The 26,007-nt window shown below is 41.7% G+C and overlaps 1 long non-coding RNA gene across 3 annotated transcripts in view; it reads right to left on the minus strand.

Annotated features, from left to right (window-relative positions):
• The window catches only part of LOC144763211 (uncharacterized), a 168,665-nt gene that overhangs the window by 69,893 nt on the left and 72,765 nt on the right, over positions 1 to 26,007 (minus strand). For all 3 annotated transcript variants that reach the window (XR_013596189.1, XR_013596190.1, XR_013596188.1), the window contains exon 2: positions 5,286 to 5,332. This is a non-coding gene — a long non-coding RNA (uncharacterized LOC144763211). The remainder of the gene's footprint in view (positions 1 to 5,285; positions 5,333 to 26,007) is intronic.

A 26,007-nucleotide genomic window follows, 5' to 3' on the forward strand; every position in this document is an offset into this window, starting at 1 on the left:
AAAAACCTGGGTCATAAAGAGGTCTATAACAGCTACGGTATTAGGTTCGGGTGATGGGTGGGTCAAACATCTTTATGGGGTCCAACGTTCATTGAACAATTTGCCTAGAAGTTCTCTAGGGAGTGTCACTCCATATGAGGTCCTATTTGGGACAATAATGTGGGTCCCAGATCTTGAATGTAAAGGCACAGTGGTGGAAAATAAACATTTTGATATCAAAGAACGTTTGGCTGTTTTACAGGACTTAAATGAACTAAGATCGAAACAAAGCAACGTGTTCCCTAAGCCAACCACCACTGGGGAAAATCCAGTCATCCCGGCAAGGCCTGTCTGGATCCCAAAGCTTGGGGATCTAGTCAGAGCGAAGATGGCAGATAAGAAGGAATTTGGGCCTTCTTACAGACAACCAGTACCTGTCCTAGCAATCCACGGATTAAGAACAAAACTTCTGCTGCCCCTTGCTGGAAAAAAGGAGAAAAGATGTGTATCCATCGATCACATCAGACCACACTATGTGGCCAATACTGAACAGTAGGCCATGTGGACTCCGACCAAGTAACAGACACTCTCGTCTAGCTACTATTCAAGAGGTTCAAACTGAAAGACTCATCACCTTCAAAGGGTCAGATGTGAGAAATGAAGTACCAAGCAACAATGTTATGGAACTTATTCCTCTTGAAACCCAAATAACAGTTCATCCTGATACACCTGTCTACACCAACGTAAAACGTGATCAACTGGTTCCAGCGATTTCAACTAATCCTGATGCAATTTCAACCATTGACAGAATTGCCTCTGGCTATTTCAGTAACTTTGATAAGCTTTCTAAGGATCCCAGCGAACCTGAAAAGACGCCAGCACAAAGAATTTTCAAAGAACAAGCAACAGACTTTTTTCATCTCCTGAAAAATAGTTATCTGGTTTCACCATGGATTTAACTATGGATTGTTTCTGGAATATCTTTCTGCTTTGGCTAGCTTTAGTAATGACTATGAGTATGCTGATAAATGGAAGATGTATTCAAATGGATACAGCAAGTAAAAAAGTGAACTTACTTCTGAAACCACACAAATCATCCCATCGTGAAGCAAGAGACTTGTCATCAGTGAACATCACAGCCGTTCCTATACAAGATGGTATAGTTTGGGACGAAACTGAATATGACATATTCTGCCCGTCTGAATGTTTGAAGATTCCACACTTATTTAAAATATCATTAAGTGACTTTATTACCTCTAGTACCTTTTCTGATGAGTGGGACTTCGAGACTGTTAATAACATGATGTCTGATCTAAAAAGATCAGCTGCATTCTCTAGTCATGATTATTTGGAGGGTTCATCATACTATGAACAGCTTTATTGTTATAACCACTATGGTCATCATTTCTTGCATAAATCTGCAACACCTAGAAATGTATTTATGTATAACCAATGGGAACATTGTCCTACAACACCAAAGGGTAGCTCAAAAACGTTTGCAATGAAGTTTCCATATTTTTCAGGGTTCAATATATCCAATCCAGAAATGTTTTATTTAAAAAATGTGAACAAAACAGGAATGAAAAGTATGTTAACTAGTACAAAACAGATTTATTCTGCAGCCTTTATTACCCAACTGTCTAGACAGGGTTTCCACTTTTGGAAAGACATAATTGACACAAAATCTGTCTGGGGTACAAAATATTGGCAAGTGCAGGGGATAAAAGCTTTGTTTAGAGCCTGTATCATCCCACAGCAAATAAAGTTTTTGAATGACACTGTCCAACAAACGGCTTGCCTTGGATTAGCCAAGATCAAAGACATGAACACTCCGTCCATACCGGCACCTCCAAGTAATAGCACTACACAAGGGGAGGTCGACTTACATACTATTTTGCATCACAACAGATCAGATTCCAAATGGAAAAAATGGTTGCTCTGGCCCATAGACACAACTGTCAAGAACGATTCCTGAACAAAACACAGGGTTTCACTATCAATAGGCCAGACCCATGCTATATTCAAAGACAGCATCCAGGGTTAGTAACAACATACAGTGTAGGAAATTATGCCTTGATTGGCTACAGAAATCTACACTAGAGGATGTGAAACAACACTTATCTATACTTAAAGAAGGTGCAGACCATAGGGATTTCTTGCTGGGACCAAGAAAACCGCATCAAAATCGTTTCATATATGCCAGTACCTACACTGCATATAATGAAATATGGAAGATTACCCAGGCAGAAACTGCAGAAAGAATACGAGAAATTGATTGTATTCATTTAGAGCAATCTCTCGCTGTAGTCGACAATGGGTTAACAACTCTGTCATCCAGGATATATTCATTGGGCACCATTGTATCGTCTGCCATAGACATTATGCAACCTGACTTGGTTATGCTGGGACAAAGCCAGCCTCAACTACGTTCTATTTTGCTATTAGGCTGGACGCTACAAAACTTATGTGCAGGCTATGTGCCTTGGTGTTTAATCAACACAACGTCTCTGTTTACAGAATCAATCTCACTTATAAACAGGTCGAACTGGCACAAAGAAGAGCAAAATATATCGTGCAGAGCATTGAAAAACTGGAAAAATTGCCATCTACGGTAGCAGAAAAAACAGCTACTGAATGGATCATTCATGGCAAAATAACTCTGCCTGTTACAACTTTCCATTTTCAGTATTGCCTAAAAAATATACCAGCAGGCAAAATGAAAGGTTGGGTAAAGAATACATCAAGACATCCTGGGATTTACCTTACACACACAGATGTTGGAGTGAGGGCGCGAAGTGTTTCTTAGCAGTATACACACTGTGAAAAGGCACTAAGCGGTTCTCTCCTATGTCAGGGTATTAATTTGCACGGGCTTGTAATGGTTTCAATGTAAATTTGTCCTGTCACCTGCAAGGTTCACAAGCCACAGTGTTTAATCCAATTTTTGGACAACTTTCAAATGGAAGTTACATTATGTTGAAAGATCACAGCTGCTGTGGCATGTTGCCAGGCATTCCTTATCTAGCAACGGTTACTTCCAAGGTCACTTGCTGTATGCAAGTTTTGTTCCCCAAAATAGACACAGTCAGGGAGTCACCTTCATGGCCTTCACTGAACATCTCTTCTATACGAATTGATACTCTAAGCAGAATGAAAGCCATTCTTTGACAACAGACCGTGCCTTTGACCTCCGCTAAAGAAACCTATGATCTACAAATTGCAAGGAGTTCGGCTGAGATACAGGTTCTGTTAAGTACTAGCTGCCCTACACATTTCACATAAATGTTGGGACGTATCTTAAACATGTCAGATACGAGCGGTATTGTGCATGTATTTAAGAACGCATGTTCAGGACTGCTAACACCTTTTCAAGCAGTCCTCTGAATCATTCCAAACTTCGTGCACTCGGTGTTTGGTGGACTGCCACTAATTCTAGCACTAGTTGCAGGAATCCTGGTTTTATTCCTACTGCTACGCTATGGCAAGCCAATACACCGGCGTCACTCCCAGCACAGTAGAGAAAGCTCACCTGGAAAGGAAGTGTCGTGAGTGCATAGTACCACTTTTGGGTTTACCTCATCTACGAGAATTTAATACCACATGATTTTTGTCATTCAAACCAATCTGGCAAGATTGCATCTTATCTGTTCTACGCTGCCTGCTTTGCGGTGAATAATGCGTGCTAGGCATCTGTCTAACACTCCCTTCAGTAATGCCAACGGATATTGATACTCTGTTGGACCAGATAACGGCCCATGCTCTGTGTTGTCCCCAGCTGCTACCAATACTGATGACGGCATTCATTGAGATCTCACAGACGCAAATTGCTACTGCTGAGGTACGAGAGGAAACAACGGGCACATAAGTAACATCAGAAACGAACACTGCTGATGCTTCCAATGCTGAAGGCGATGCTTCGCATCTATGTGCTGCTAATCTTCTAAATAAGGTATTCCAACTTTCACCTACAACAGTAGACGATTTTTTGTCTACAGGAATAGAGGATTTTATGTTTTCTCCATCCCTATACGCTGACTTTTGAATCAGCACACAGTGTACCGGGAAGACTCTGAATTTGACCTTCATTTTTTCCAAACAAATAGACAATACTTGGAACTTTTTCCAATGATTAATTTTTTTTTCTAAATTTTTATTTCTTTTCTTTGGGCAAAGTAATCTGCTTACAGTAGAACTATTCGTAGAGAACAGAATTCTTTGAACACTTCCAAAGACAAATTACCATCTTGTCAATTTCCATTTTGTAACCTGACATGAAATGGTTTCAAACTTTTTTCTTCTGTCATTACGAACCATTTCATCATGTGTATATATTTATGTTCATTCATTTAGCATTCACTATAACCGTATGCTTAGAATGAAACTTTGCTTTGAATATGTACAGCACCTTTGCATTCCATGCAAAGCCACTATTTTAAGAGCCATTGTTTTAGAATATGCTTTTAGATATGTTAAAGTGAATCATGTGTTACTCTATTTTACATATTTATCATGCTTTAGCAGTAAGCATGTCGTAATGTCATCCTATCGAAATTGGAGTGGGTGATGTGAGTCGATTTAGATGCCCGTACATAGGTTTACTGAATCCTGTCGTTATATAGGCACAATTCGCATTGCCCTTATTTAGGCATAGAATCCCAGTCCTTATTTAGGCATTGGCCATGCAATCTAAATACAGGCATGGTCACCTACATCCGTCCATCCCACGTCACAACAAGTTCTTAGAAACCAGACCCTTAAGTCTGGAGAGTTGCAGCGCAGCATGTGAGTACCTGGAACCAGAACATGGGGGATTGCAGCAGAGGGAGGAGGAATTGGGAGGGAAGGGTTGCACTGAGGGTTTCTTATAAAAAGAAAGGTGACCTTAGTTAATTTTGTTTGTATGTGTTTTTATCAGTGAAACAGTACCTAGAGCCCAATTAGTTATACTACATTTCCCAGAAGACATTGAGGCAGATGTAGAATAATGCGGCCAGATAATTTCATTTTTTAAATTTCTACTTAGCCAAAGTTTAAGAAAGCCTTAAGATCCTTGGTTCCCATATACTCTAAAAGAGACAAAGTCCACATAAGAAAGAATATAAAGGAAAAAGGGCATTCTAAGTACCCAAAGGAGAACAGAGAGGATATCTGTTGACCTCCTCCTCTATTTTTCTTTAAAAGACAGTTTCCATTTTTTGTCTTGGCTATCTCCCTGCACCCTTTCCCTTTTGATAACTGGAACATTTGAAGTGAACAGTGAAATGAAAGTCCTTTGGTTATTCCTTGAATAAAATATTTACCACTACCTTTTCCACTTATTCAAGATTGCCGGAATCCCTCCATATCCGAAGACCTAGGAGAAAACACAGAAGAAAGATTATCAACCCCTCATAATTTGCAGAAGACCCCACACAACCTTATATATCTGTGTTCATGCGTAACTAAATAGAAATAAAGACACCATTTTGAAACAAACCAAGCCTACTCGCGTATACATCTGTCTCAGTCTCCAACATGCTCCTAAGTCAAACTAATAGTACAGTTAACATCACTCCCACTAACCTCAATAAGATCGGACTTGGCTAATTCTCTGCACACCCTTTCTTTTTCAGAAGATAATCTTGTATCTGAACGTACTTGAAAAGCCCTATCTTGTCCAGCCCAAAATCCAGCTGTAATTGCTCAAATGAGGCAAGTATTTCCTCTGCGTATATGTCACCTACCTCTCAAGCCCCCTGGCTGTCCATCGAGGACACCAAAGCTCTCGAAATAGCAAGGGGAGACAACAGAATCCCCATATTGGGGTATAAAAGTTAACTTTACCCAACCCAGTTCTCTTTCTAAGGTTAGACCAGATTATATGCTGCAAGGAAGGTCTTAAATGTAAACTTCTCATAGTAACTGGGTTCGGTGACCTTAAAGAGACACCGGTTTGCCTCCACCCCCAAGCAGTAGTTCGTATGTGGCGGGATGTCACAGTGTGAGCTACTCCTCGCTTCAGTGCCACCAATAAGAAATGCCACATATTGTAGGGTGGCAGACCACTCATATAGTTTAAAGTTAGGTACCGCCCACCCACCTCTTTCTCTAGGTAACATCAGAAATTTGAGACTCCCCTTGGTAAGACCAAATGAAGCTACTATATATGGCACTAATCATAACATAAACTCTAAAGGGATCGCTCAGAATAGATACAGTACTTTAGGGAGAAATAACATCATTACGACATTGGAGTGACCTACGATATACACATGGAGGTTATCCATCCTGTGCATCCACCCTTTTCGTTATATTAAGAATCAGGGTTAGATTAGACCCCACGATCTGTTTCACATCTGCCGTAATATGAATTCCCAGATACACTGCTTCCTTTAGAGTAGCCCCACTAAGTCTTGAAGTAGCCTTATTGCCCATGACCTGTGTTTTAAACTGATTCAAAGAGTATGCTGATGGTATTCCAAACTCTAAAGGTTCTTTTTCTACCTCTTGCATAGAGATCCAGGTATTCGGTGTAACAACTGTGATGTCATCTAGTATGCTAAAATCTTCATGGACCAGCAATGGAACTAGCCTTCTGATCAGAGGATTGATATATAAGGGAAACAGCAAAGAAGAGCAAGGGCGCCCCTGCCTGGTGCCTCTCGAAATCCTGAGAACATCAGATTGTCGCCCCCATAATGGAGAGTCCAGTAGTAGATTTATAGTATACAGTTTGAATAGCTTTAATATACCCTTACCCAATACCATGCCACTTTATATCCCCCCATATATAGTCCCAGACCACCCTGTCAAATGCCTTTTCCACATCTAATAGGTCCAGAGCCATGGGGTTTTCATAGATAGCTGCTGCATCAAAATGTGTGATGACACAGATTATATGATCTGTTGTTACCCTCCCTGGTATAAAGCCATGCTGTCAGGGTCAGACCAGCATGGTAATAACTTCACACAAACAAGACGCTAAGATTATGGAGTACAAGTTACATGTCAATGTGCAATTTTCGGGGACATGTCACAAGCGTTGTCTTCAATTGTCACTGATATCTTGACAGAGGTAAGATTTCAATCGGTCAGTCTCACCAAAAGGGTACCTGTTGATGATCATATATAATGAAGGAAAAAACTGTTTTCAAGAATCAAACAGAGGATCTTGTTTTATTGCCCCAGCTGCACTCGAGACAGACAAACAGTCTAGTAAATAAGCAGCTATTGAGTGACAGAAAGATCGGTCTCTCAAAACAAGTAATTGAAGAAAAGGATGATGAGAACCAAGCAGCCACGAGTCAAGGAAAAGGCAAAAACGGAGCAAGTCTTTACAAAAAAAAAAAAAAAAGAAAAGGCAAAGGAAAGCACAAAAGAAAGGACAAATGATCAACAAAAATCCATACTGCAACTGTTCTAAAAAAAATAGAACATCGGAGTCAGAGCCCAGGAGAATGAAGGTGAAGGAAGTAGAAACTAAAGATACTCTGATGGAGAAAAAGAACTCAAAGCAAGGGAAATTAGGGTTAGAAAGCCCCCAGAATGATCAAACGGATGCCTCGTGGGTAGACCAAGGGGAACCTTTACAGAAAACCACTCAGGAAATAACAAAATGAGTGTCTCTACCATGTTGTAAGGGAAAGAAAGTCCAAGATGTACCTAAAGCGGTGCAACAGGCACTAGACCAACTCACAAGAAACGAAGGACAAAGTGGAGGTGTAAGTCGGAACAAAAGCCAATAACAACAAGAAGATAAAGTTATAAACATTATAGGGAAAAAGTGGCATAAGCCGAAGGAGGGAATATTCCTTGGCCCACTGTGGTAGAATCAAGGCAAACGAATGTTTTTCTTCAAACTACTGAAACGACACCCCAGTACCAAAAACAATGGCAACAACCCCAGTCTATTAGTTTTCAAGAGGACGCAAGGAAAAAGGCCCTTGTATATAGAGAAGAGCACAGAAGAGACGACATTCAGGGAGAAAAAGTGCTGCTAATCCCCAATTATAATTTGAATGGGGCTTTTGATATCTTAAATAGAGGCACCATCATAAAACTCACAAGTGAAATTGACGACTTGGCACATATTACCTCTTCAGATTTGACCTCCGTGGAATTTAGACCACATCTACACAGAAGTAACAGAAAAGCGACCCTTACATCTTGGGCGATGATGGCTATAGCAGAACGAATAATGGATAATCGCATCATCTTTAACTGATGGGGCATTGAGCTACAAAAAAGCGAACCTCTGCAATATCCCGAACCACTCTTACCAGGTAAAACAGAAGGAGGATCAGTCTTAAAATGAGGTACAGTGCTAAGGGGAGTAGTGGGAGCAAGTCAAAGACAAGATTGTTGATAATCTAACTATAGAGAAGCCTTCTTTAATTAGGCGCGCTCAAGGCCCCACCCAACAGGGACAAAAAACCTCCATGTTTGCCTTTAATCAGAAAGATAAGAATCTAGGCCTGGATGGGTTTACAGTGGAAATCTATCTTCATTTTTCGAGTTAATTACTTCCTAAACTGTTGCAGTTTTTTCAATTTTTCTATCATTCAGGCATCGTGAGGGGTAGCTTTCAGGAAGCAACGATCGGCTTGATTCACAAGGAAGGTTGAGATTAATCTTAATTTAAAAATTGTCGTCCTATCTCTCTTGTAAATGTTAACTACAAAATAGTTGCCAAGCTACTCACCCTGTGCTTTTGAAGCTTTTTTGCCTGAATTGCTAGGCAAGGAGCAGTCCAATTTTTTTAAGGGTGGCTTGACATTTTTCAATGTTTTAAATAAACCTCCTTCTCTCTCCTGCACTTTAGCTGCTGTAGCCATTGGCACAGAAAAGGCAGAGTTAATTGGACCGTTTTAATTGAATCCCTTTCTTGGCATGGTTTTGGCCCCAATCTATTCCCCCTCATTTCTTTGCTGTATACAGCTCCAATTGCTTCTGGGGTGATTAATGGTTAAACTTTTCAATTCTTCCCATTACACTGTGGGGTTTGTCAAGGATGTCCTCTGTCTCCTCTTTTGTTTCTTTTAGCCCTTGAACCCTTCTTAACTCGAAGTAGGAAGAATTATCTTATTTCTGGTTTTCAATATGGAGACCAACATTTGAAACGTTCTGCCTACGCAGATGATATTCTTCTCTTACTTTGTAACCCCAATATTATGATTTCTGCGTTGCTTCATGTAATATCTGAATTTTACTCTGTTTCAAGGTTATAAAATCAAGTCGGATAAAACTGAAGTTTTACCGATTACACATTTTTGCCTAAACAACCTTTCGAATGTATCGGATTTCACTGGAATGCTTTTCAGATTAAATATTTGAGAATATGGTTTACCATTTCTGTTTCTGATTCAGTTAAGAGTAATATGAAAGAAGGGCTTAATAAATTGATAAGCTTCTATCTTTTTGGAATCTGTTATTCCTGTCTTGGTCATGTCGTATTGACTCCATCACAATGATGAATACTCTGATTCTGATATAAAACATTTTGTTTGTGACCCCAGTTCATATACCACTTACATTCGTTAAAAGAATAGATTCTCTTCTTTCCAAATTTCTTTGGAACAAGAAAAAGTCTAGAATCTCCTTATCTATTCTCAAGAAATCCAAGACATTAGAGGGTGTTAACTTTCCAGATTTTCGACTGTATCATAAAGCTTTCAATTAGCGACAGGCTTCTAAATTACTCATATGAGTCACTTCTCCGCATACGCCTCTTTGCTTTGATATCGAACTTTCTCTTCTTGCACCATTTTCTCCTCAAGAAGTTCTCACCTTCTCTTCTAATAGGACAATTTCTTCCTCACCTCTATTTAAACATGCTTGTTCTTTTCGATAATCTTATTATCAATCACAAGTCACTTACAGGGATTCTTTTTTGCATTTTCCTATATGGTACAATTGTCTCATTACTATAAATAATAGATCAATATATTGGAAGTCTTGGAGACAAAAATGTATAATGTGGGTTGCGGATTTATTTGATGGTTCAGATCCTTGCACTTTTTTCTGATTTCAGTGGTCGATTACTTGTCCTTGTTTATTTTGGCATACATTTTCTATTCTTATAGGAATCATTATGGACATTCTTGATGTATTCCCTTCTTCTTCCTCCATTTCGTCATCATATACCATCCTTCTTAAACTTCTTAATCTAAAGGCTTCCAATATTTATAACATTGTCTTTGTCCCTGAACCTTTCCATTCTAAATCCAAGCTCGAAATTAGTTGGGAAACAGATTTGGGTTGTGCTTGGAGCATTGCCTTATGGAATAAAATGTGGTCTAGAATAAAATATCTAACATTTCCAGATCAGCATCAACTACTCAATCTATGTTTTTTCTTTACAGTAGATTATACCATGCTCCCACTTCAATTGCTAGGTTCTCAAACATGCATAATAAATCGCATTGGTCCTGTAATCATTCTCATAGTGATTTGATGTACCTTCTATTTTTGTGTCTACATACAACCTCCTTTTGGAAAAAAGTATTGTGTCAACTTTTACGCCTTTTTAGATTTCATTATCCTCTGTAAAAGTCATTACTGTTTTTAGGAAGCTTATCAGATGTTATTGAGTTAAACGTGTATTAAAATGGTTTATTTGACGTCGTGCTGGCATTAGCTTTTCAGCAAATTACTGTTAACTATATTAGATATAGCATTTGCCTCTTTGTGTAGACCACATGTAGTTTAGTTTAAATCATTTTATTAGTTTCATTAAATAGACCTTAGTGAAATAGTGATGGGCATATAATACCTATAATAAATTATAAGTGCTACTTATACAGTATTTCGCTTTGAAAAGGTACACAGATAATTATAATAAATAGATTAAAATATATGTCAAAAAGAAAAAATACCCAGATAACTGTAATTTACAGATTATAAGTGATATAAATATATCTCTTATGACATTGCATCCACAAGCATTCAAGCATATTCCAACTACTGTATATTTCACACATATCTTAGGTCTACTAAAATGAGTACAATAAAACTATAGCACCAACCCCCCCCGCACACAGGTGCCCCAATCAAGAAAAACAGTCATAAATAAAGTGTCAAAATATTCCACATGCACAAGTATATCAAAGTAGATACCACATGTAAATAGAGACAAATATTGGTTACCTTTAAATAAATATTTAGATGTTCATGCTAAACAACAAGTTATCTCTACTCATTCTGAAACTGTTAAGCCCCCGTAATGTGTTACATTCTCTGCCTTTTGGTAATGATATTGTTTTCATACTGTGTTGGTTTCTGAGTCACCTCCCATCCTTCCTTTCCCTCTCTCTTTTATCCTTCTTTCCCAATCTATTATAAAATAGTAAACAGCTTTACTTACTTTTATAATACTAATTATCTACGGTTCAATTCTTTGCATATCTTATACTTAGTGTTATTTGACTTTGTGAATTTTATTAGCAATAAAGCTGAATAAACACACAAAATATTTCACAGTACAGCACAAAGCAAATTTATAAAGAAAACATAAAAGACAATTACAACAACAACAGGGAGAGACAAAACAGACAACTACAACTGTCTATACAAACAAAAGTTCCATAGAAGCCATGAATCTTGGGACCTTCAATAAGGCATCCTGTAAGAAATCCATGCAACTGTACTTCAAGATCGAGCCCACGTTGTATACTGGGCTGCTCTGTTAGTCAGACAGTTCTGGTGGAGTAAACAAATTATTGAGGACAAGTACACATTTGTATTGTGTTGAGAAAGTGGTCATGGATACACTTACAAGAGTATTCCTAGACAAAGCCAGCAATGCAAAATGGTCCGCTCATTTCCTTAGAAGGTCCAGTAGAGGTAAATGGATTACCCAGGAAAAGCATAACTTTGCAGAGTGTCATGACGCCCCATGATGTACAATATTGACCCCCCCCTAAACAATTTCATTTATTTTGGGGGGGTTTCATTTTCTTTTACATTTCCCTGGGATGTGATCATGCCCCCCAGGGGAAAAAAGACTTTAAGAAAAAAATATTTTGGCACCCAAGTGGGGACGATCACCACAAGGGCCGACCCCTACTAACTGGTAGTCCCTGGTGGCCTGGTGGGTTTCCTGGCTGTAGATCACGTCACAACCATGATCCAGGGCCAGAAAACTGTTTCAGCAAGGTCTCAGTGAAAAGGTGAGATTCTCACCTTTCCAATGAGGCCTCTCTGAAACCTTCGGAGGCCTTTTCGGCCTTTTTTTCCCACCGAACAGGCGAGAGAACTTATTTCCTTCTGCTGGCTGCTATAGTGGGGAATATGCGATGCTGACATGGTATCGATTGCGCAACTTCCGCTCCCTTTAAGAAAAAAAGGAATCCTCCGGTACTCGCACAGAGGATTCCTTGAAGCGCCCTCCAGTGTTGGCCAATGGCCGACACCCACACTGGGGAGGTTAAGGGTGTAAAACACATTCCAAGAGCAACTCCAAGATTTTTACCAAGGAACAACATATATTTGAGGAGGAACATTTTCCTATATATTTAGCTTATGCTATTACAATACATACATCTCAAGGCTTAAGCTTGGAGTATGCCTTAATTAAAACTGGCTCAATAGTTCTTAAAGTGGGAATTGCATATGTTACTCTATCTCGCGTGAAAACATTACAAGGACTATATATTATGGATGTAGATGAGACCAAAATTAATGCAGACATTTATGTATGCAAATATAATTGTTTAAGACAGATATATACTCCTACTCTTGTTGAATGTCTAGTGGTGTGTATACCGAAAACATATATGAAAAGGGAAGAAAGCTTCGCAACTAGTGAGGCATTTCAAATTGTTGAACCATGTAAAAAAGAGAAAGGAACACAACCATGAATGTGTAGGCTTTCATATTATTAATACAAATCGTATTAACTGTTATTGTAACGGGATAGTTAATATGATTTTTATATTTACTTTTATTGATTGAATTACTTATGTAAAATACAGATTAGCCTCTTTAAAACACTTTAAGTAACTTGTATTCCCTATTTCAGTCGAACAAATAATTGTGCTAAACTACAAGTGGTATAGGAGATATTTTGGATCTTTAACAGGAATTGTTTATTTTTCAACAAATGAGCTACATGATGCCCAGGTATTTTGTAATGCTTTTCTGGAAATAGTAGCAGGTGAGAGTTTTCCACATACAGATCTTTTAGTTCTAAGCTACTATTGGGAACCTGGATGCTTCCAGTGCATAAATGCTTTCTCAAAAATCACTGAATTTGAAAGATTTGTATACGTTCCTTTTCCTGATTGTAAATCAATATCATTCAAAAAACTGAAATCACACTGTGCACTCTAACTTTTGTTCAGACTGGGGATCTAAGATTGCCTTGACACTTTATTTAACTATGGTGAATATGTATTTATGTGTAATAATACAAAGAAGTGCTCCACATAATTCAAAAATTAATACCGTAATTACTGATTTCACTGCTACTCAAATTTCCATATCTGGACGTACCTCTACTTGTCTGGCAATTAATTTCCATCATGAACAAATTACTATTTCTGGTCATTACACCATATATTTAAGGATCAATACAGTCCATTCCGTGCAGGTACTGGAGTCTTTTGTTTCCTCTCTGCCATGGTTTTCCTGGAGTAGGAAGCACCTTGAAAACCGTGGCAGAAAGGAAACTTGTAATATTCTTGGCGGGCAGCGGCTGTCCCGCCAAGCATATTGTCGCCTTAAGACCACCACCAGGGCTCTTTGATCCCTTGTGGTTGTGGAAGTGCAATGCAGGTCCAACACCCAAGTTGTAAAAGGACAGTAAGTTGTTACCCTAGCGGACAACCCCAAAGTTCTTTACATTTATGTTGGAAAAATAGTCTTTCTTGATGACCTACTTTGTGAATCCATTCATCAAAATGTGATGATAAAGAAGCTTTCCAATAAGTAATCATTAAGGAGCACATAATTAATACTGCAATAAAAATATGGTTTGTTTGCGTATTCAACAATAGGGGATCCCCAAGCAGGCTGAAAGATATGGTTTTTGGGGATGGCATTAGATTGACTTTAAAATTTGTGTCGAGAAAAAAAAATCACCCAAAATTGCTCTAACTCCAGACAGGTGAAAATCATATGCTGCTAATTCCCATCTATTTGGTAATTATGTCTTGGACATTTAAAAGAGATACTAGAGGAGACGTTTAGAGTTTACAAGGTCTATAATACAGCATCCATTTGTTAAAGGGCATCAAACAGTGGAAATTGGTGATGGTCAGTGCCGTATAAGGAAAAAGGTTAATTGAAAACCAATCCCCATCTTCTAGCACAATCCCTATAGAATTTACCCATTTGGATTTCTGCAGAAGTAAAGCCCCATTCTATTGCATTTGTCAGATAAAGACCCTTCCCATATTATTTGTCACAAGTCTCCACTATGCAAAGTCCCCTCCTATTGTGTTTGACATAGGGGCTGTTTTAACAATGTCTGTATCAGTCAGACAAAAAGGAACTACTTCATAGTTAGGATAACTTAATTGCCGCTCAATCAAATAACCATAAACAAGAAGATCAACAGCACGGTGGAGCCAAAGCTTTGAGACTTTTTTTTGTGTTTAACCCAAACTCAGCACCAAGTACACTCCTTTAGCACTTGACCTTCAGATAAGTGAAGGTCAAGTGCTAAATGGGGGTGTGGAATAGAATCTCAGATCTCTGCAGAGCACACACTACCGCTTAGTCCGTGCCCAGTCAGTTCCATTATTTAAAAAAATATAATACTTTAAGGTATTTGCCATATAGTTTGCAATATAAAACTCATTTCTATTGAATTTTTTCCCGAGTTCACAAAACCAAACCTCTTCCTAATGTATTAGTCTAAGTCTAGAACATAAAACCAATTTCTACTAAATTTGTGGATGATTTCATAATACGAACTGACCTTCTAATGTATTTGTCAGTGAGTTCACAATGTAAAACCCTTTGCTATATTATCTGTCAATACGTTCACACTATTGAAAGCATCTACCTACTGAATCTTTCACATTTGCTAGAGGTGAATGGTTGCTTTTCATAGGAACTCGCATGAACTGCTTTTGCCTGGAAATATTGTAACATTTGCTCTTTATTTATTTATTTACTTATTCTGAGTTTTATAAGTCACGAACAAGACCCTTTCCGGGTGACAGAGCGCTTTACAGGTAGAGTACAAAATACGGGCTATAACAGGAGAAGACATAGATAAACATATAAAAATATAAAAATAAGCTATGTACAAATATAGATTAGTGAATGAAGACAGATATATAATTGCCCATATGGCAATTGGAGAGGTAGGAGCATATAGTCTAGCATAATTTTCGGCCCAAGCATATTCCAGAGTGTCAGGATGCAACAAACAAATAGGTGAGAGGAGTCGATCAGTGGGCGAGGGGAATTTGTTGGATAGTAAAATGTTTACTTCATTCCTAAAGGAGGATGTGGATAAGTTGCATCGGTCCTCTGTAATGTGTAGCATAGCCAGTCTTGGTGAGGAAGCAAGAACCTATCCCACGACCTAAAGACCGACATGTGAACACCCACCTCCAGAGTTTTGATGGTGCTGGGCATGCCCACACGGTATGTAAGAATGTGCCCTCCATAGACTTGCAGCGCAAACAGTGCGGGATGTGATTAGTCCAGCACGCCATAGCCTGTGCCTGGTGTAGTAAGCACTGTGTAAGTATTTAAACTGGATAAGGTGCAAGTGAGACGCAATTGCTGCGCTGCATGGGGACTCCAGTGCCTCCACCCAATCATCCTCATCCAAGGGACCTAGATCTTGCTGCCATGCCTCTCTACTTTTATGGAGTGTGGTGGGGGTGTTGTTGATAAGTCTGCGGTATATTTTTGTAATTTTATGACCCCCTAAGTCTCCCATGAAAACCTTTGCCTCGATGTGGTTGAATTTGGGAATCTCTGTTAAGTGAGATATGTGTGGGGCAAAGGCATGTTGGAACTGGAGATAGCGGTAAAATTGTGAGCATAGCATATCATAATCTACTTGGATATCCAGAATAGACTTGAGAGTACATGCATGTACAACTGACACCACTGTATCTATCCCAAATGGCCTCCCAGCCCCGGAAGCCAGACAGGTGTGACAACTGTGGCAACTGTGGCAATGCACCTTTGTTCCACAGTGGAGTTTCCTTAGTAAGTCTTCCTCACCAACCCATCTGACGGAGCGCCCACCTTCCAGAGCAGTGCTACTAAATAGAGAACCCAGTGGAGAGCATTGTCTCCCAGGAGCCAGTGCTCCACCGCATATACCGGGTCCCCACGATCGCCATACCACCAGTCATTGAGAACAAGTAAATGGGAGGCCATGTAATAAGCCTAAACATCCAGGGTGGTTACTCCGCCAGAGCAGGTAGACTGGAAACAAGTCCTCAAGGCCACCTGCGATGCACAGCCCCCCCACAAGAACCGGCGAGGATAGCATTCAATTGGCGAAACCATGTAGGTTTTATTGGATAAGGATGATTCTGTAGCTGATAAAGGAGACGAGGAAGAGAAATCATTTTAAAAATAGCGGATCTACCAAAAAGAGATAGAGGTAGGTGGGACCACACAAGTGTCTCGTCTCCCACCTGTGTCCATAGGGGGGCAAGGTTATTATGCCATGCCAGGGCCTGAGACGAAGAGAGATGCACATCCAATGACTTTAAGCCATCTGAGGCCACAAACACTTCCCATGACCAGTCACCCAGCCGATCTCCACCGCAATGGCCACAAAAAGGATTTTCCCCGGTACATATAAAGATCAGAGGATTTGTCAACGATCTGCATCATGCGGAGAAGGCAGGGGCCAGTCCGGTCAAGAATGGTGAGAAAGAACAGTACATCGTCCGCATAAAGTGCTATGTGGTCGGAGATGCCTGGTACCCACTCAAAACCGCGCATTGGCACGTCTATCTGAACTCAAGCCGCGAGCGGCTCCATAGCTAGCGCAAAAAGATAGGGGAGAGCGGGCAGCCCTGGTGCATCCCCCGCCTGACAACAAAGCGTTTAGAAACCGAATCAGCCACATGGACTGAGGTGGTTATATCTGTGTATAGCAGGCGAATAAAGCTAAGCAAACGGGGGCCGATGTTAAGGTGAGCCAGCAAAGGAAAAAGATATGTCCAACTAAGGGAATCAAAGGCTTTGTTCATGTCTGCCAGAAGGAGCGCAGCAGGAGTGCCATGTTTATCAACCGCAGCAATGGCATTATTGGCACGTCTAATATTGTGTCGTGTAGAGAGATTCAGCATATATCCTACCTGATCTGGATGGATCAACTCCGTGATATACGGGACTAGACCGTTGGCAATCACCTTGGCCAGAAGCTTAGCTTCCACATTGAGTAAGGAGATCAGACGATAGGACAAGAAGTGATCTAGTGGTCGGCCGGCTTCAAAAACACAACGATCTCAAACTGCCACCAATCTGGCCGAAGGCTACCATGTTCCCAGGAAGCCTACAGGGCGGCTAAGTAGAGTTTTAAGAGTTGAGGTGATATTTTTGAAAGAACTCGCAAGAGTAGCCGTTCGGGCCCAGGGCCTTACCCACTTGCATATCCAATTGTGCGGGCAGAAGTTAATCTACTGACAGGGGGGCGTCCAGCACTTCTTGTACTGTGTCCAACAAAGAGCGGGGAGGGAAGTCATCGATAAACTTCTGTATAAGTGCAGCAGGTAATAGTTCCCAGGGGCATAGAGGTCTGCAAAAAACTAGGCAAAGCTATCAGAAATGGCGACCGGGTCTGTAAGTGTGATCCCATCAGGGACGCGTATACTCGGGAGCACCTGGGGCTGCACGGTCTGCTGACACAGGTGGTGCAGAAAAGCACTGGATTTGTCCCCCCACTGGTAAATCTGGCTACGAGTGGTGAGCCAATAAAGGCGGGCTTTATTGAGGAGCTTGCTAGCATATATCTGCTGCATTGTCAACAGTTGTCTAAGTGCCGCCTGTCCCGCTGTGTCCCTATTAGTGCTCTCTAAATCAAGGAGCTGAACCTCAATTCTAAGCAACTTATCACGTCGCTGCCTGCGTAGGGCATTACAGATGGCAATATATGCTCCCCTAAGAATGGGTTTCATAGCCTCCCACAGGTTGAACTCCATTGATCCTGTGTTAAGCAGTAGATAGTCAGGTAAAGATATATGCATATGCACCCTATATTTCTCTTCCCTTAATAACCACGGCGACAAACGCCACCGAAATCGGGAACTTTTGGGGTCTAGGGATAGGAGAATGGACACCGGAGAATGGTCGGAGAGCCCCCTGGGAAGGATTACAGCCTCGGCCAGTCTATGGGTGTGTGTTGCCGTGACGAAAATGTAATCTAAATGGGAAAATGAATCATGCGGACTAGAGAAGTAGGTGTAGGCATGTGTTGACCCACCCCAAGCCTTGGACCAGGGGGATAGTTTGGAGTCTGGGGCCTCTGCAACTCGGGCTGTGGCACCATCTATCCTGCAATGGGGACATAATATCATTCCAGTCCCCCCAAACTATAGTTAACACCGATGGGAGGTTGGTCCAGAGCGTCATCAACTTTTCCACTAAGGACCACGAGAGAGGGGGAGGGGTATAGACACTACCTAGAATGATGGGCTCTCCATAGAGCGTCCCATAGATCACAATGAATCTACCCTGTGGATCCAGCCACGTGCGGCTATTAACGAATGGGACACTGCAATGTATAAGTATTGCAAGTGTCCGGGAGCCCCTAGTGAAACCAGCATGGTAGGTGTGTGCGAAGCCAAACCATCCCAAACAAGGTGTCTTAGTATCCGCTAAGTGGGTCTCCTGTAGGAAGAGAACACCCACCCTGTGCCGCTTTGCCTGACGCAACACAGCACCCGGTTTAATTTTATCCAATAGACCATTAACACTCCAACTAAGGATTCGGAGCTCTCTACTCCCGACCCCGGCTAAATCTTACGACATAGACAATGGTGACATATAGACATATATTGAAGCATCTGATAAGGTGGATGACATTGGCAATCTCGAAGTACATGAAACGAAAGGCTTGGTGGCAGTAACAAAAACAACCAAAACAATACCTCAAAAACAATAGAAGTATCTGTTGCGGTGAGCATCGTACCACTACCCCAAAGGGGCAAGGCACGGTGCCATACCAACGGTTCCCCATAAGGTGAACCCCAAGAAAGGTTCAGTTCTCAGATGTTAAGGGGAAAGGGATGGGGAGAAGGCCTCATGTAGGCACATACTTAATACCATCAGCATATAAAACAAACAAATCAGAGTTCTCAGACCATACTGGTATTGTAAAAACCAAATGAGAGATATAAACCAAGAAAAGTGAGTTAGAGTTCACCAGCCTATCCGGTCCGCACAATGCCGTGTCCCGCAGACCTCAATCACCACCGTGTGCCAGCGAGGAGTCACATAAGGCCCCATCACCTCGGGAGCTGGAGGCACCTTGGGACTTCGAACAATGCCTCGAGCGTGATCTTCTGTTTATTTTCCCCTAAATCTTAGGAAGCCACTGCGTGGCCTCACCAGAGGACGACTCTGAGTCAAAACGTGGCTGGGTATGCGGCTTAAGCTTCTGTCGTTCATCCGTCCAGGCAAAAACCTCCTCGGGAGTGTCGAAGAAGAGATTACGTGACTCATATATGACTCGCATTCCGGGCCGGGAAAAGCAATGCATACTGGAGCTTGAGTTCTCGCAGATGGGCTTTGGCCGCCATGAATGACTTCCAGCGCTGTTGCACCAGTCTTGTATAGTCCGGAAAAGATAAGAATATGGTGGGAATCATGCTGGAGTTTGCCCGCCAATCTGGCCTGTGTGAGGACCGCATCACTGTCATGGAAGTTGAGGAATCTAGCTATAATGGGCCGGGGCCTGGCCCCCGTTGCGGAGGTCCTGACGGATCAACATCACATCTGATCCTACCAGCCCCAATCTTAGCTTCAAGCGCCTCTTGGGACTGTGTGATTACCGCCATCAATGCAGCGTTATCGGGACTAGCAGAGCCCTGACTCCTTGAATCTGTCGATTGCATCCCAGCAGAGGCATAGCGATCGAGTGTGCTTTGTTTGGGACCTTTTATCTTGTCGTGAGTGATGTTGAGTGGTAACAGGTAGGTCGTCACAAGCCAGCGGAGGTCTGTAGGAGTCAATGAGTGGCACACCTGCACCCCAGTGTAACACTTGTGTCAGTGAAAGCACCCGGGGGCGTTGAGAGATGGAGAGGGCTCCCCCAATGCAGGCGGTCAGTCCGAGACAGGCAGAGAGGCAGGTGGAGAATGAATCCGCATACAAGCCACACCCGGACCTAGCCCAGCCGCATCTGCACACAGGCGACTCCTCACCCCCCTAATGGGTGCCCCTGCCAGGTTCTGCTTCCCCTTTGCAGCGCAAGGCGGTGGCGGTGGACAGTCCGCAGAGGTCATGACTAAGGTGCGATGATCACTAGTTAGCTCCAGCAGCGATCCACACATGCTTCCCACCCGATGCACAAGGGGGGTGATCCCTCACCGGATACTTGCTGAACGACAGCCGTGTACGAGGCTCAGTGCAGACCGATAGTCAGCCCCTCCGCCTCCACAGCACTATGGGGGGGCTCCAGGTCCTAGATGAAATCGCTAGCCTCTGTAGTATGGTACGCAGGGGGCCTCAACGGAAAAACCGGCAGTGTGACGGACCCCACATCCGATCCAGCGTGCCGGTCCGGGCCACACCACGCCACACCAGCCACCAGGAAGGCAGGAGAGGACCACTGAGGAGCCCAAGGGATCCCGTTAATAGCAGAGATAGGAGTCCCAGGTAGGAGCACAGTTCTTCTAAAATGCAGCCTGGAGCCCCTAAGCCACAGCCAGGACGAGGGGGGGGCCAACACTAACCTTGGGACAGTCCACAACAAAGAGTTGTATCGCACACGCTCGAGTCACAGCGATCATAAGCAACCGGGCCCAATATCGGCAGTCGCCACTTCTGCCGGCAATGGCGTCTTCTGGCGACAAGCCTGTAAGGCCACGCGGGCCGCGGCTCGGCGCGAGCACCGCAGGAGTCCGTTAGCTGCAGGGGAGAGCGGGTATGAGCCTCCACCACCTCCCAGGCCACCAGACAGGCGAGGTATATATGCCCAGTGGAAGGGAGCACCCGAACGTGGGCCCCATGCTCTTGTCTACATGCCATACGTGTCTGCCACCCGGCGACGGGTCGCATGCACAATCTGGCCGCCAGAAGCCAGAGGAGGCAGGGTGTACTGCGGCGAGGGCTCGAGCAGCAGGTCCCGCTTCAGGATCAGCCCCGCAATCTGGTTCCACCGTCAGCAATTCAGCCGCCAGGCGCCCCCACAGCACGCCGGGCACGGGCAGGCACAATGCAAGAAGGGCTGGAGCGAAATAAGCAATAATGGGGCAGGATAATGGAAGGATTTATTGGCGGACCTCCGGTGCTCGTCTAGAGCGTGTCCGCCATGTTGGACCGCTCGGCCACCACCATAGTCTAATTTTGATAAGACAAGTGCATGAACTGCAGTTGTGACATCTGTCACGAGTGGGAAAGGTTCTAGGTTCTTGAGAATATGCAGCTAATGATTAGCTCCACCGATGTGTTTTTGCATTGAGAGGCCTTTGTCCAAGGTTATACCAAGGGATTTGGGAGTCAATGATAACAAAAGAACACAACACAATAACATACACAATGAACCATAACAAAGCAAAACATAGCAGGGCACAATATGGTAAAAGAGCCAAAACAGAAAACTATGGAAAACAACAATACAATATACCAATATGATATTTCAATAATATAGAACAAAGCATAGCAGCACAGCAGCACAAGAAAATAAGCTATATCATCACCAGAACAAAATATATGCATTAATGTTCTGTTCTTGTCACACATTACCTCTGCTTTCACAAAATGTTGGGAAAATAGGTTTGTACGGATCTCTGCATTAAATTACCTCCAAGGAAGTGAAATAACACCAAACAAAAAACATCTTGTGCTTTAGCACACAATAAGTTTCTTACTTTCCATCAGGTAGCCATTGAGTACCTTGTCTTCAAATAGAATTATTTATTTCTGATTAAGTAGGTGAGACCAGACGCTTGAGACAAACTTTTGTATGTTCTGCAGTATCTTCCTGTTCAGGAACCAACGCACCTTTGACATCCAAAAGACGTAAATGTCTCAGTTAGTAACAAATAGTTCTTATTAAATCTGCAACTAAAATTCATTAGATTTAAGAAACTCCTCAAAATTTTCTATTGTGGGGGTATCCTTTAGTTTCCACAGGGATTCAGTCTTATTTTATCATTGATTTTAACCACATGTTTTAAGAAATCTATTGTGGTAGCATGGTCATGCACACACATTTTTGTTTTGAATGACTATTTAGCACCTGCCTGCCAAAACTGTGGTATTACATTTCATAGTTCTATTATATGTTTCTTTTCAGTAGTAATTTGAATTAACATGCCATTGACACGCCGAATACTACCTCAACGAAGTAGTTCAGATATTGTTTTTTTAGGTAACGATATCAAATTTAATAACAAAATCAATAAAAGTAAATGCAGCACCATATTATCTTCCAGAAAATGAATAGAGTGGCTTAGCTAATAGAGGGGCATATTTACAACAGACGGCGATAAATATCGCAAAGCGCGCCTAGCGCTTTTATATCTATCGCCGTCTATCGCTGGAATTTATTGCCATGCTTGCGCTGTATTTACAGCGCATAGCGCAATGGCGATATAAATTCCAGCTATAACGGGGTAATCGCTGTTTTGCATGGAACATCGCTGGCTTTCCAGCGATGGTCCCTGCAAAACGGTGATATGCTTGTTGATACGACCATGTGGTCATAACACAAGAATCCACCCCCCATGTTAGGTATGTGTTAGTCATGATTTTAGCAGACGTTAGTTATTGACGAAAACAGCGGTTTTCGCCCAAAAGTAAAGTCTGCTAAAATGCGTGGGCCACCTTGTAATTATCACGATGTGCACATCAGCGATATTTACAAGGTTGTACTGCCCAGTGACGCCCACTTTGCATCTCATTAGAGATGCAAAGGGAGGCTTCGGAAAAAAGGGTGCTAACATGCCCTAATGCATGTTAACACCCTCTTGTAAATAGGGCGATATTTTTATCTCTGCTTTTTTGGCTTTTAAAGCCAAAAAAGCGGATATATGGCCCTTGTAAATATGTCCCCATGCTCGGAAATAGGCAAACACCATCACTTACTACTGCCAATCCAATTTTAGCAATTGTAGTGAGTTCTAAGGTGGTTTCACCAGATGAAAACTGATGACCCATACCTGGTTATTTATGAGTCATATTTTAGACACAATGGTTTTCTGCCTTAATTGTCTCTTGAGAATTAGGGTAAGTGCTTTAGGCGCTGTAAATTCCCAATTAACTTCCTCTGCCATTGAAAAAAAGTTTGATATGCTGAGTAGAATGTGTACTTCCAACAACACCAGCAGGCAGTCGGCTGATTTTATGGCATGACCGGAGGCTCAAATTGTGGTACACCTATCCTTACTTTAACAACAGCAGACAAAACAAAACAACCATTTTTTTATCCCCGAGTCTCCACTGTGGCTAAGGGATATTAATTAGTCAATGGGAGAATAACTGTAATAAAACAATTGAAAAATAAGACCCTCTCCTGTATTATCATTGACTGTGAGAAAAACTTCATTGTACCTGCTACTCACAGCAAAGATGAGCATATTATTCCAATATTTAAATACATTTTTCCCATTGTCATGCTTGGGTATTGTTTTTCACAGTTTTTTTCTAATATAAATGCTATTGCTGTAGTCAGCATGTTTTTTGCTATTTGCCCACTTTTCGTCTCTCTTACAGCCGCTCGAAATGTTTAATGGTGCAACAACTGAGGTCTTGTTCCTTCTCTTCTCAGGATGCCTACCTGTGTCCTCGGCCTTTGCCATGGCTAGTAATAGGGTTGTCCAAGGTACTGACTACTGTTTGAAAGGGAGGACGGACCAATGTATGAATACATCATTAGACAACCCGAGTCAGGAGCCCTGCCTCTCCGTTCATGCAGACCTGGTCACTCCATTCAGGAATTGTCTTTTCAGGCTTTTTCTTCCCTGATAAAAGAAAGGTTTTTAGAATTTTTGACTAGATACTATGTTTCCTCTATATGGGTACTATTTTTGCCAACGTTCCTCTCCGGCCCAGTAACTATAAAAAACAACTGATGTGCTACTATATTTACTTAAATGTTTTTTTTCCTTTTTTAATTCTAGCTGTGTTTATTACTCCAAACATGCCTTTTGTCCAGAATTGAATCTTTTATATACAGGAAAGAGAATTTGTTGAGACAATTTGAATGCCTTTAATCAATCGTCAGCTAAAAGGTAATGTCTTCATCATTGAAGAATATTTCAAATAATATTGATTCTTCGATACAGCTAATTTTGCAAGAACAGTCTGCTTTGGCCCAACTTGAGGGGGGAAACAGGAAAAGCTGCCCACCAGCGACTGAACAACTTCCGGATGCTCCCGTGGGTGAAGCCCCCTGTGGGAAGTTACAAGAGAATTCCAATGAAGTGGTTGAAGTTCAAATTGGCCAACTTACAATGGTCTCTGATATATAAAATAGCCAAAGGGGTAAGGAGTTTTCTTATCATTTATGTGGCAAAGGCTCCTCAAATTCTGTTGAGCGTTCTGATCCCCTTGGACCTGCAAGTCCAGAGATTAATATATTGACTAAAATGTCCCAACCCCTGAATGTGGTTAATAAACTGAATTATTTGAGGGTGACAATTATCAACCGTATACTGATTATGATGATGCTGTAAGGGTTAGTTATTCTGATACTTCAAATTGGTTTGGGCACCACCTAGAGACAAACATTACAGTTAGATGATAACCTGTCGAGTGTTAACAAACCTGTTCTTGTTTTTTACTCCGAGGGAATTACCATGTTTAATACAACTTCCATCCATGTTCAGAATGTCAATGGACTTCCTCATCAAAGAAAATAATTGCTACTTTGTCAATCGGTTCAAACATGTTGGTTTCCTTTTCAAAACTTTCCAGGGTCCAACGAAAGTGGCAAACTGAATGAATTGCCAAAATAATTTTTGGGATATTATTAGGCCACTATTTTGGAAATGGTGGAAGAGGCAAAGATAGAATGCACAACTTGGAGTCAACAGGCTATTTGTCTTTCTGGCAATGCCAATGCAGCTACATCCCACAAGAGAAGCAAAAGTCTCCTCCTTAAAATTATTCCAAGGTAAGTGCCAGAAATTAACTAAATAGTTAGTTACGATATCCATATTTGGATAGGGTACACAATTCTACGAGTAAAGTGTTTGAGCAGTAATTAACAAGGGCGTGTCAGGGGCACCTCAGCAAAGCACTGTCCCTAGGCAGGGCACAAGTCTGGTGTACACGCGGGTAGACAGCATCCACCCACTATTTCCACAGGGTAGCCGCCGTCCACCCTGCCAAGAAGCTAGGCCCCACTGAAATATGCTGCACTTGTCCAGGTGTAATTTTCAGACACCAGGACATGTTCAGTAGCGCATGCACGTTGTCTGCTTTCCATTCCCAGCAGCAACATGTCACCTCCAGCTGGGCCAAAGATAAAGGCCAAAGTTACCTCCTTTTGTTCCAATAAGATCCTGGCTGGGCGCGGACTGGGGGTTTCACATTTAGATGTAAAAGCAATGGAGTAAAATAAAGGCGCAAAGCTTGTTTTCTCTTCACAGGTACTTAAGAGAGGCATGCTTTTGACTTTGTTCAGTCTCCGTGTATAAGAGATATGCATGCATTATAAAATGTCAGATGTGTTGGTCTGTCTCAGTATTTACAAAAATAACTATTCAAATACCACTATTTTATTTCTTTAATAGCACTACTCACCCCAATGAAAATTGTGAGAGCGCTTTACGTAACATAAATATTATACATTGGCAATAAATCTTGTAAGTGTGTAAATCAATGTAAAACATGTTACATAATAGAGTGAGCGTTACAAAGTGCAGGAGTCACATGTCTTTCATAGCTCACTATGCT

Source organism: Lissotriton helveticus, chromosome 6 (assembly GCF_964261635.1).
Source record: "Lissotriton helveticus chromosome 6, aLisHel1.1, whole genome shotgun sequence".
Lineage (NCBI taxonomy): Eukaryota > Metazoa > Chordata > Amphibia > Caudata > Salamandridae > Lissotriton > Lissotriton helveticus.